Here is a 14,740-nt window from a genome sequence, read left to right as displayed (position 1 = left end):
AACACTTCTTTGAATCAAGAAAAACCACTCCTTCCTACTTCACCTTTTGCAAAACCCAAAACCTTCTTTTCCTTATTCAATGGTGATGTACTTCTTGACAGATCCGAAGTTGGGGAAGAGGAATAATGTCGGAAGGGAAGGAAAAGGGGCGGCGATAGCCGAAGAACACAAACATTGTCTTTTATTAGAATACAAATTTTGTTAATGGCATGGTGAACTTGTGAGAATTGTGATTGTATTGTGCACTGAGAGATATAGTACTTACAAACTACAAGAATACATATATACAACAGAGATTAATACGGTAGTAGCATAGTGGGACTATAAATATATAACATTATTTTGGTCTAAGTTATACGGAAGTAGTAGCATAGTGAGTCACATTACAAAGCTATGGCTTTTGCCGGACCTCTTCATTGGATGAAAATGTGTAAGAAAAATTATTGTAAATGGTAAAGGAGATGATCAAAGCATGAAAAGATCAAAATACTCATGTTTTGGATGGTCATTTGACGAAAATTTTAATAGTGGATTAAAAGTGGCAAGGACTAAATAAGACTGACCACAATGTGACAAAAATTAATGAAGTGGACTAAAATTGGTAATGTCTCAATAATAGTAGGACCAAAAATGGAAATGATTCATTTTTTAATCATACAATGAGTATATTTTAAAAGAGTATAATACATACGTTGTGTGTATGTGTTTATATATATATATATGGTTGTTCATGTGCGGTCTGGTCATTTTAGGTATGGCCATGCGGCCTATTTTCAGGCATTAGATTAGATCAAGTCATCAAATCAACGCGCAATATATATATATATTTATGTTACAAAACACACCATTCTACGCACTAAAATGCACCCGAAAATTAATGAAACACACCATTCCACACTATAACCAAATGCACTTATTCACTTAAAGTTCATCAGTATACATGATAAAAAGCATCATTCTGCATATTAAAATGTAGAGAAAATGTCTAAAATGGTCCTCCGAGTATGGCCTTTTCTTAATTTAGTGCATTGACTTTTAATTGCACCCAATGTGGTCCCTAGACTATTTAATTTTAGGCCAAAAAGGTCTCCGTTAGTTTTGGTGTGAATGTGGCGTTAAACAAAAGGGTAAAAAAGACAATGTATATTGTTTGTCATTGAAACCATTGATAGATGAATTCTTCCCCAAATTAGCGAAACACAATGCCTAACATTATGCCTTAATTTCTAAAGCTGAGGATCGGTGGAGAAAATCAAAGATATGAGCGGCTTGATCGCGCCGGTCGGGCAATTTTGATTCGATTCTCAGGCTTCTTCTTCGCGAGGAGCCGGATTTCATTGCGGCTAGCTTCTGTTCGCCGATTGATGTCGACTGAAGATCATACACCAGTTGTTGGATCAATTCGTCGGAGTTTTCCGTCGCGCAAGCCACGAGTAGCCGCCGGCTCTGGGAAGAAGCCGTCGGGAACTCTCCAGATCTATCACTGCTACAATCGCTGAAAGNCGAAAACTTGAATTGCAGATTGTTTCACAAATGTGAAGCTGAAGTTGACAGGAGCACTCCAAGCTTCTTTACTGTCAATAGTAATTTGGTCAAACATAACGAAGGCATACTCTAGTTCAAAAGTCGTTGACACCACCCGAGTATCAATCTTCATTCTTTTGTGGTTCACATACGCCATGACCAATTATCGTTCTACGTACGCTTATAACAAGAACTCGGCAAAAAAACGAGAGGGAATAAACTTGCTAAAGATGCGAGAAGCAACAAATTCGATAAATAAACGAAAGATATAATAGCAACAAAACTTACTAATAAAAAAACAACACTTCTTTGAATCAAGAAAAACCACTCCTTCCTACTTCACCTTTTGCAAAACCCAAAACCTTCTTTTCCTTATTCAATGGTGATGTACTTCTTGACAGATCCGAAGTTGGGGAAGAGGAATAATGTCGGAAGGGAAGGAAAAGGGGCGGCGATAGCCGAAGAACACAAACATTGTCTTTTATTAGAATACAAATTTTGTTAATGGCATGGTGAACTTGTGAGAATTGTGATTGTATTGTGCACTGAGAGATATAGTACTTACAAACTACAAGAATACATATATACAACAGAGATTAATACGGTAGTAGCATAGTGGGACTATAAATATATAACATTATTTTGGTCTAAGTTATACGGAAGTAGTAGCATAGTGAGTCACATTACAAAGCTATGGCTTTTGCCGGACCTCTTCATTGGATGAAAATGTGTAAGAAAAATTATTGTAAATGGTAAAGGAGATGATCAAAGCATGAAAAGATCAAAATACTCATGTTTTGGATGGTCATTTGACGAAAATTTTAATAGTGGATTAAAAGTGGCAAGGACTAAATAAGACTGACCACAATGTGACAAAAATTAATGAAGTGGACTAAAATTGGTAATGTCTCAATAATAGTAGGACCAAAAATGGAAATGATTCATTTTTTAATCATACAATGAGTATATTTTAAAAGAGTATAATACATACGTTGTGTGTATGTGTTTATATATATATATATGGTTGTTCATGTGCGGTCTGGTCATTTTAGGTATGGCCATGCGGCCTATTTTCAGGCATTAGATTAGATCAAGTCATCAAATCAACGCGCAATATATATATATATTTATGTTACAAAACACACCATTCTACGCACTAAAATGCACCCGAAAATTAATGAAACACACCATTCCACACTATAACCAAATGCACTTATTCACTTAAAGTTCATCAGTATACATGATAAAAAGCATCATTCTGCATATTAAAATGTAGAGAAAATGTCTAAAATGGTCCTCCGAGTATGGCCTTTTCTTAATTTAGTGCATTGACTTTTAATTGCACCCAATGTGGTCCCTAGACTATTTAATTTTAGGCCAAAAAGGTCTCCGTTAGTTTTGGTGTGAATGTGGCGTTAAACAAAAGGGTAAAAAAGACAATGTATATTGTTTGTCATTGAAACCATTGATAGATGAATTCTTCCCCAAATTAGCGAAACACAATGCCTAACATTATGCCTTAATTTCTAAAGCTGAGGATCGGTGGAGAAAATCAAAGATATGAGCGGCTTGATCGCGCCGGTCGGGCAATTTTGATTCGATTCTCAGGCTTCTTCTTCGCGAGGAGCCGGATTTCATTGCGGCTAGCTTCTGTTCGCCGATTGATGTCGACTGAAGATCATACACCAGTTGTTGGATCAATTCGTCGGAGTTTTCCGTCGCGCAAGCCACGAGTAGCCGCCGGCTCTGGGAAGAAGCCGTCGGGAACTCTCCAGATCTATCACTGCTACAATCGCTGAAAGCCGTCTGCTGGCCCACTCCCCTCGCCGCTCAGTACAACAATCCAAAAACGCATGAAACACCTAGGAAGGAGTTAGCCAGAGGGAAAATAACCACTGCCATTTCTGGCTAAGCAAAAGCTTTTGGCTTTATAATTTTTTCTGATTTTTTGGGCTAATATTCTGCAACTAATTCTTAACTTTATTTGCTATCCCAACAAAAAACTCAATTTTTGCCTAGAGCCATTCTCCAGATCTATTTGATTTTTCTGATCTTTTGACTTCTTCCCTCCATTGCCTAGAGCCATAAAATCGTCATTGTTGGAGCGTGTGAATCAGGGACTCTGTAACTCTGCAAAAACTGTGTACACTGTTTTTTTGGGTGAATTTATTCAACTTTGGGAAGTTCTCTTCAAACATTGCTGAGAAGATCAGAGATAAATAGAATAGTTTTCTCATCCTCTGGCTTAAGTGCTTAACCATGTGGATGGACAAGAGAGATGATGGTTGACCTAACAAGAAGAAAAATCAACCTTTGTATTTGTCAAAACATTCCTTCAATGATCTGGTCTGTCTCATGTTTCTCCAGTGGTTTTTCTATACCCATTGAAGGAATGCTATGTTTGTGGTATAATCCTTTATTTAAAAAAAAAATTGAAGAAGAGTATTTCTTAATTTGAAGACAAATTTTCGCTGCCTGCTAAATTTAGGATGCAAGAGCTTTAATTTGGGACTAGCACTTGAATTACCCATTTTGCCCCTCATTTTAACACCCATTTGACGTCTAATCTAACGGCTGACCTTTTTGGCTTAAAAATGAATAGTCTAGGGACCACATTGGGTGCAATTAAAAGTCAAGGCACTAAATTAAGAAAAGGTCATAGTCGAAGGACCATTTTGGGAATTAACTCTTAAAATGTATCACAACGTGCCTCATGTCAGATTATAAGCATGCACTATTTATACATATTAGAAAACATGTGCTAAAATATGCACCATTCTACGTATTAAAATGCACCACAACGTGTGTTAAAAGCACAATTCCACTCATTGAAAATCTCCATCCCAGATTATAAACATGCACTATTACACTTATTAGAAACATGTGTTAAAATACACACCATTCAACGCATTAAAATGCAACAGAAGCCGGATTAAGGGGGTGTTTGGCAAACGGCTGATAGCTTATAGCTAATAGCTGGTTGGTTTAGCTAGTAGTTGATGTCTGATTGCGTTAATTGGTTTGACCAGCTGGTTGTATTAGCTGGTTATAAAAAACTGTTTGGTAAATTAGCTGTTTACTAGTAGCTGATTGAATGTAAAATGACATTTAAGGGTATTATTATTATTATTATTATTATATTATTATTATTATTATTATTATTATTATTATTAAATAACAAACACACCACCCATTTAAAAGTAAATCCCATTGACTTCAAAGGATAAAATAGTCAATATACCTATTGTTTCCAACCAGCTGATACAAAAAGCTAAATTCATTAGCTTTTCAATTTTCAGCTTATTGGCCCAATAAGCCAAGGCCAATAAGCCATTTACCAAACACTTCAAAATAGCTTATTGGTTGGTCAAAAAGCTAAACTTGGTCAAATAAGCTAAAATTTGGCTTATAAGCCAATAACCAAACACCCCCTAAAACACACCATTTCACAACACACTTATTAGAAACACATGTGTTAAGATACACACCATTCTACGTATTAAAATGCATTAGATGACGTATTAAAACACACCGTTCCATAACACAGTTACACACTATTCTACGTATGAAAATGCACCAGCAGATAGATTAAAACATACCATTCCACAACACAGTTAATGCACCAACATACGTAATAAAACGCACAACATGTATTAAAACGCACCACACTGTGTACTAAAATGCACCATTTCAATTCGCGTAATATAGATACTAAAATTACCATAATAACCCCACTTAAACATACGCGAATTGAGTTGGATTAATGAAATTCGACGACGCAGATAAGACCGCGTGACCGCACCAGAGCATATATATATATATATATATATATATATATATATATATATATATATATATATATATATATATATATATATATATATATATATATATATATATATATATATATATATATATATATATATATNTATACATATTAGAAAACATGTGCTAAAATATGCACCATTCTACGTATTAAAATGCACCACAACGTGTGTTAAAAGCACAATTCCACTCATTGAAAATCTCCATCCCAGATTATAAACATGCACTATTACACTTATTAGAAACATGTGTTAAAATACACACCATTCAACGCATTAAAATGCAACAGAAGCCGGATTAAGGGGGTGTTTGGCAAACGGCTGATAGCTTATAGCTAATAGCTGGTTGGTTTAGCTAGTAGTTGATGTCTGATTGCGTTAATTGGTTTGACCAGCTGGTTGTATTAGCTGGTTATAAAAAACTGTTTGGTAAATTAGCTGTTTACTAGTAGCTGATTGAATGTAAAATGACATTTAAGGGTATTATTATTATTATTATTATTATATTATTATTATTATTATTATTATTATTATTATTAAATAACAAACACACCACCCATTTAAAAGTAAATCCCATTGACTTCAAAGGATAAAATAGTCAATATACCTATTGTTTCCAACCAGCTGATACAAAAAGCTAAATTCATTAGCTTTTCAATTTTCAGCTTATTGGCCCAATAAGCCAAGGCCAATAAGCCATTTACCAAACACTTCAAAATAGCTTATTGGTTGGTCAAAAAGCTAAACTTGGTCAAATAAGCTAAAATTTGGCTTATAAGCCAATAACCAAACACCCCCTAAAACACACCATTTCACAACACACTTATTAGAAACACATGTGTTAAGATACACACCATTCTACGTATTAAAATGCATTAGATGACGTATTAAAACACACCGTTCCATAACACAGTTACACACTATTCTACGTATGAAAATGCACCAGCAGATAGATTAAAACATACCATTCCACAACACAGTTAATGCACCAACATACGTAATAAAACGCACAACATGTATTAAAACGCACCACACTGTGTACTAAAATGCACCATTTCAATTCGCGTAATATAGATACTAAAATTACCATAATAACCCCACTTAAACATACGCGAATTGAGTTGGATTAATGAAATTCGACGACGCAGATAAGACCGCGTGACCGCACCAGAGCATATATATATATATATATATATATATATATATATATATATATATATATATATATATATATATATATATATATATATATATATATATATATATATATATATATATATATATATATAATTCAACATATCTCTATTAATGTTATTTAAACTAGTATTTTCGCTCGTGCATTGCACATAATAGATTTGTTATAATATTTTAAGAATATTTGGATCGATATACAATTATATAAATTATAACATTGAATATTATATAGCACAATTGATGAAATTGGTTGGATCGATTATGCTTTCTGATGTTTTCCTTGCTTGAATTAGAGTACATAATTGTCAAATTACTAGTGCGATGCACGGATAAATTTTTTATTATATATTTAGATAATAAAAATAAAGATGAAATTATAAAAAAAAATTCTAATATTGAACGTGTACATTTATTTGATTATAAGATTAGTGCAAAAGTATCACTCAATTAACTGAATAATATATGACTTATTTGTCTACAATTATCTTAAAAGATCAATATGTAATATGACTTATGTAATTATATTATTACTAAAATAAAAATGGGAAAATGAGAAATAATTTAATTATATAATTATTATAAAAATAAATTCAATGACCAATATTTAGCTTATTTACCATAATAATTATTAGACAATTATTATTAGTCAATTACACATATACTTTTATACATTAAGTATATTCATTTTCACCATATCGCATTTAGTTTTTTGTTCCTCCTCCATATTTGAATGAATGAATTGTAATTATTATAAAAAATCCAACAATCCATGTTTAATTGTAATTATACTAATATATGCGTAATTATTAAATTAATTAACATAATAATATTAGTCAATTATACTAATATCTTTGTAATTAATTTCTTAATTACCATAATAATTATTAGGTAATTATATACTAACATTATGCAATTATATTTTTATATCATGTTTAAATGTAATTATACTAATATTCATGTAATTAGTAGCTTAATTAATACAATATTTATTATATTTTATATAGTAATAGTTTGGGCAGAAAATTGTAAAAGTAAGATTTTGTTTTTTTTTTTGTTTGAGAAGAGTAAGATTTTGTTTTTATTAGTAGTAAGTATAGATATTGATAGATTTATAATTAAAATAATTATATTTAGAAATTAAAAAATTAGAATTCAAATTTTGTATGTTTAATTTAGTGCATAAGTATATGTATATATGTATGCATTTAAAAAAAATTCTAAATATTAATGAACACATAGTTTGTTAATTTTATAATTTTATTTCTTATTTTAGTAATTATAATTAAGGAAATTGCGTGTACAAATTAAAAGAATTTAATTATTAAATTTGTATGATTTAATATAGTTCGTAACTATATTGAGCATAAATTATTAAAACTATGAATCATTACAATTATTTTGAGTACAATTCATTCTTTAATATAATTTTAGTTATTTTATGAAATTATGAGTATAAATCATTACTATATCTACTATACTAATAAGAGCCAAAGTGAGTTATGCCTAAAATGGGTAGAAAAAATGGCGGTCAAATTATTTAATCAAATGGATGGTTAAGATGAATTATTTAATCAAATAGATGGTTAAGATAGTTCAGATTAATATTATTAATAGAGATTACCTAATTTAACATTACTTTTATGATTATCCGTTAAGTTTTCCGTTAAATATTCTCTTTTCCGTTAATATTCCGTTAACTTTTAACTTACCCATCAATTTCTATAAAAAAAAAAAAAAAGTCTTAGGTTCGAATCTCATCTCAATCAAATTTGACATAATTAAGTATCTTACTCTATTTTACTCTTATTAAATTAAATAAATTAGTAGCTACAACAAAAAAAAAATGATACATATGTATTTCTTTAGTTTAGAATTATGTGTCTACAATACCTTTATTTGAAAAAAATATTCATTATCAAAAAATTAAATTAAATAAGAGAAATAATTTCATTAGTTATATTGTCTTTATTTTCTCTCATGCAAAGATTCTTTACATTCAAATTTATCAATTGATATTATTACATTGTCCATTATCTTATTTTTACAATATCTTGTAATTAAATATCAAAGTTATAGTACAAAATAATATTATTTATTTATTTATTTACCAAGTATTTTATTAATACTATGAAATTTTTTTAAAAAATAATTTGGAGCTAATTATATTAACTACTTGGGGATTGGTTGACAAAGAGAGTACTCAAATAACCCAACAAATTGAAGCGAAATCATTCTATTTTACTCTTATTGAATTAAATAAATTAGTAGTTACACCAAAAAATGATACATATGTATTTCTTTAATATCACGAAAAAAATAAAAAAAGAATAGTTTGAAACCAATCATATTAACTACTTGGGAGATTTGTTAACAATGAAAGTACTCAAATAATCCATTACCCAGAAAATTGAAGCGAGAAACTACCTTTTAATATCTTTGGAATACATAATATTTTAAATTTTCAAATTTTTATTAATTTATTTAATCTTTTTTTCTTAAACTATGGATTTCTTTATCCACAATAACTCATTCAACAATAATGGTTGAACCAAATGAACCCCAAGCAGAACACCTAAAGGAAAGTCCATAGCTCTTATATCATAATCTCATTGCATGACGTTGTCATCTATGCTACCAACAATAACCGAATTGCAAATAACACACTACCAACAAAAAGAAAGATGACAAATAGTAAAGATGAAGACAATCACAATATTACTCAAAAGAGAATTAAGAACACTTAGAAAAATTCAAACAAAAAGTAGTATTTATTTAGACTATCATTTTTAGACCAAATATTTAGACTATCGATTTTACAAGGTTGCAAACATTTATTTTAGTAATAATTATAATGAATTTTCTATATTATCCTGGATTCATATACTTTGAGTAAGATATTTAAATAAAAAAATTCGACATTTAATTACCGTGTATAAACTTCTCCTATATAATCTTGCATTGATATACTTTCGAATATTTATTTAAATATAAACATTGGGCATTAACCCATTCGCGCAATGCGCATATAAAACTAGTTATGAATATAAATCATTACAACTATAAACCTATATCTTTATTTTAAGCTTAAATCAATAAAAAAATATTAATCTTTATGTAATTTAAATATAAGATTGAAAATATATACAATTAAATTTGAATCAAATAAAATTATTTCAATTTTAAATTTTTTGAATTGAAATACTAAACAAATAAATTTAAAGATATCTACAATATGAAGATATTAAATTAAATAGAACACTTCAATTCTATCTAATTAGAATTAATTCCACATATCAATTTCTTACGTGGAATTTTCATTTTATTTTATCAGAATATAAAATTACACATACATAAAATATGTTAGTAATATGCATAGTCCAAATATAGTGTATATATGTCATTCAATATAAATACATGTAGAATATAATCATTACTATTATTTTACTCATCTAAGTAAATAAATAAAATACAATAAATAAATGAATAAATACAAAGCCTAATGAAATAAAGCTAAAAATATATATATATTTACAGCAGCTCATTACAACTGTCTTCGACAAAAAAATAAATAAATAAATAAATAATCATTTCAATCCTGTAACCCTAACACCTCGTACAATCGAATCAATCGTACTCTTATTGTCCAAGCAGTACTTTAGGCATTTATTTAATTGAGTGAAACGAAAGTATGAGCCATTATGGGTATTTTTTTTTTAAAGTATGTGGCTGGAAAAACGCAAGAAATACAATGAGAAATGAATTATAATAAGGTTAACAAATCTTGAAATGTAAGATTTATATATTAGTATCTAAATCAATTACATACAAATCATATTAGGAAACATATTAAAAAAATAGCTTAATAATTATGGTACATTAATCCCAAAAAAAATTATTCTTTAGTTATAATTATAATAATATTATACTTTAAGTATATATGTATATACAGGATTAGGATTCTATGTGTATATAAATAAATAAATAAATAAATAAGTAAATATATATATATATATATATATATATATATATATATATATATATAGTTTATTACCGAAATGGTCCCTCGACTATTGCAAAATTATCAATTTGGTCCTTGACAATTTTTCTTGTCCAATTAACTCCTCGACTTTGAAAATTTAAACCAATTTGGTCCTCCGTTTATTTTGGATATATATATATAGAGAGTTTATTACCGAAATGGTCCCTCGACTATTGCAAAATTATCAATTTGGTCCTTGACAATTTTTCTTGCCCAATTAACTCCTCGACTTTGAAAATTTAAACCAATTTGGTCCTCCGTTTATTTTGGTGTTAAACATCCGTTAAATCGGGACTAAATAGGTAATTTTGCTATAGTCAAGGGACCATTTTAGTAATTAATTTTGGACTGAAATTGTCCCTTGACTATCGTGAAATTACCAATTTGGTCACGATTTAATGGATATCAAACGATAAAATAAACAGAAGATCAAAATGGTTAAATTTTTCAAAGTTGAGGACTTAATTGCGCAAGAAAAATTATTGAGGACCAAATTGGTGATATCGTAATAGTCGAGGGACCATTTCGGTAATAAACTCATATATATATATATATAATCATAATAATTGCACGGAAGAAGGGAATGAGAATTACCCTAATAATTACTATAAATAAAAATTAGGCAATTATATTAATAATTAATTATTCAGGTAAATATTTACAAAAAAAAAAAAAAAGTTAAAGTATAATTTATTTTGTATCAATAATATTATACCTTAAGTATAAACATATGTATATAGATTATCATAAAATTTACACGGAAGAAGATGATGAGAATTACCGTAAATAATCATTAGGCAATAATATTAATAATAATTATTAATTATTAAGACATGTATATAGTGTTATAGCTTTGTGTGTGTGTATGTACACACACACATGTATGTATGTATGTATGTATGTACGTACTTTTAATTCTATATTGATATGTATAATTTGTGTATAGTTTTTAGAAAAATATTTATTATTAAAAATGAAATATAATTTAAAAAGTAAATTATTAATTAGATTGCCGATTATAATTGTCTTAGTAATTAATTATTATGCTACTATAATTCGTACATTTGAAGACTTTTTATTATCAAGCTAAATATATATTAATTTTTTTAATAATTAAAATAATTCTTAATCACATCCGTAGTACTAAAAATATTGCTTTGGATTTTTTGTAAATAAGATATAATATTATTAAATCTAAATAATTAAAAATAATGTGCCCATAAGACAAAAGATTTTATAATTGACTTAAAAATTAACTATTAATTTTATTGTTGAATACAAATTAACCATTATTAAACATTATTTATGGTAATTATTGTGTCACGTGTAATACTAAAATTATTAGGTAGTATTTTTATAATTAAGGTGCAATTTAATTAAATCGAAATTATTAAAAATAATGTGTCCACGGTACAAAATAAATTATACTTGTCTTAATAATTAATTATTAATAATTATCTAATTTAAATTTACATTTACTAATAATTATTTTTGGGAATTATTAGGCATTAAAAATGGATAAAAAAGAATAAAGAAAAGGGAATCATATAAAAGATGCCATACAATATCTTAGATAAGGCAAATTAATATAAAATTTAATAATTACTTCAAAATCAAATACAAAAAATTTTGTAGGAAACATTGATGTCATCCACATGAACCCCGATCTTCTTAAATTTGTGTTTCTTTGGCTTCTTTTTGCTTCATCTACACGACCTGCAACTACATGAATTTATCCTTGAACACCGCCAGATCGGTGAAAATCTTGGCGTTCTCGCGGTGGTTTACAACGTCTTCCTGCTACGACAATTAATTATTACCATTGTAATATGATTTAGAAATTATATTATTATTAAAATAAATATAGAAAAAATAAATGAGAAATAATTTAAAAAGTAAATATAGTGTGAACTATTATATAAATGCATATTATATGTCAATTTATAAATTTGTAATATGATTTCTTACTGGGCAATGGACAAAGGGAATGAGAGAGTCACCAGCATGGGAAGAGGAGAGAGGCCGTGCAAAATGAAGAATATACTTATAGTTAGAGAATGCGAGAATTATAAATTTGTATAATTTTTCAAAAGTAAAGTCTAATTATTTTTTTTTTAAAGTTTTTAAATAATTTTCAGCCAATTGGTAATATCCTTTTCCTTTTCCAATTTTCCTAATTTACATTTCATTTTCCATTAGGATCTTTTTATATTTTCAATCAATTAGTAATATTAGTTTTTTTTTTCCATTTTATCTTTATTATTGATTGAGCGAGAATTTCAGTATAGGATGATTTTATTTTTATTAATAGTAATATAGATGAAGAATTATATATAAGTATTCGAATTATTATTAATGGTGTAAATAATAATTAATAAATTATTATTTGTTATAAAATTACGCAGAATTTTTAAGGAATTTTCTTATTTATTACGCAGAATTTGTTTCCATTATTCTCACAATTATAATGGTTTAATTGTTCTCAAAATTTGGTAAATACAATTTTGTTACCAATTAAGTTTTATTAATTTTTTATACCAATTAATTAATAATATTAGTTTGCGCGAGTTGAATGGTAGGATTTTACTTTTATTAATAGTATTGATACGTGAATATAGAAACAATATTACCAATTAATAGATATTAGTTAATTTCCATTTTGCATTTTCTTACCAAATAAGCTTTATTAATCATTTGACCAATAAACTATTTAATTAATTGACTACAAACGTTGGTGCGGGAAAATGAAATAGGAAGATTTTACTTTTATATATAGTATCGAAGTATAGGGCAGGGCAAAACGGTTCGGGTAACCCGAACCGAAGACATTTGGTTTGGTTTTAAACTGAACCGAAAACCGATCGATTCATGTTTTAGAAGAACTAAACGGTTCGGTTAAAAATCAAACCGAACCGAAAAATCGAACGATTTTTTAATTAAATATAAATATATATTATATATAATAAATAAATAAATAAATAAATAAATAAATATATATATATATATATATATATATATATATATATATATATATATATATAATCCTTATTAGTGAGACGAGACGGGTCGGGTCGGGTCGTGGCACCATGCAAATGTCACACTTATATGTGCAAATGTCATACTTATATGCTCAAATATAATACTAATCAGGAATACATTTTTTGTTACTTATAAGAGAAAAAGTATTACATTTTTCATAATAAGTAATGTTGACAAGTTTTCCTTACTTATAAGGGAAAATATAATACTTTTGAGGAAAAATGTAATACTTTTAAATCGAAATGTAAAAGTATTGTAATTTCCCTTAAAAGTATTACATTTACCTTTATAAGTAACAAAATTTTTATTCCTGATTAGTATTACATTTGAGCATATAAGTATGACATTTGTGCGTATAAGTGTTACATTTACATCTTGACCCGATCCGTCTCACCGTAAGACGGTCTCACACAAGTTTTTGCCTATATATATATATTATGTTTCCAAACGAATGAATTTGGAATTCATTCGAGATTACTGGAATGAATTCCAAATTCATTCGAGTTTACTGGAATGAATTTCCAGTTTTGAAATTTTAATTTTATTTTTTATTTTAATTTGTTTGAATTGTTAATTTGTTATATTGGTATTTAATATTTAGATATTATATTTTGAATTTGGGTTATCTGATGTTTCATGCATAGTTATTACGGTGCCCCATTACGTCGCAGCGCCCTCCGACCACCTTGTCGCCTAGGAAATGTTGAAATTCGGGGGTTGTAAACCGAACCGAACTAAATCCGAACCGAAACCGAACCGCTTCAAACCGAACCGAACTCTAATGTTAAAACGAATGGTTTAATTTTTTAAAAACCGAAAAACCGAAACCGAAAAAACTGAACCGAAGACCGAAACGCCCACCCCTATGGAAGTATAGATTACATATTAAGTTTAAAGTATAATTTTATTTCCTAACATAGTATTAGAAAACTTACTAAATGTAAAATGGTTTCTTGTCTTAAAACAGTATTAAGCTGCTAATTGATTAAAAACGTAAAATGGTAACTTTCCAAGTTTTAGTATGTAATTTTAACTATATAATGTACAACTTAATTCACACTCTTGTAAACCATAAACACTATAAACCTTGTATCTTTATTCAATATCAATAGAAATTCCA

This window comes from Ipomoea triloba, chromosome 5 (genome assembly GCF_003576645.1).
Source record: "Ipomoea triloba cultivar NCNSP0323 chromosome 5, ASM357664v1".
NCBI classification, from domain to species: Eukaryota; Viridiplantae; Streptophyta; class Magnoliopsida; order Solanales; family Convolvulaceae; genus Ipomoea; species Ipomoea triloba.
Note: the sequence above shows the minus strand (reverse complement) of the source record.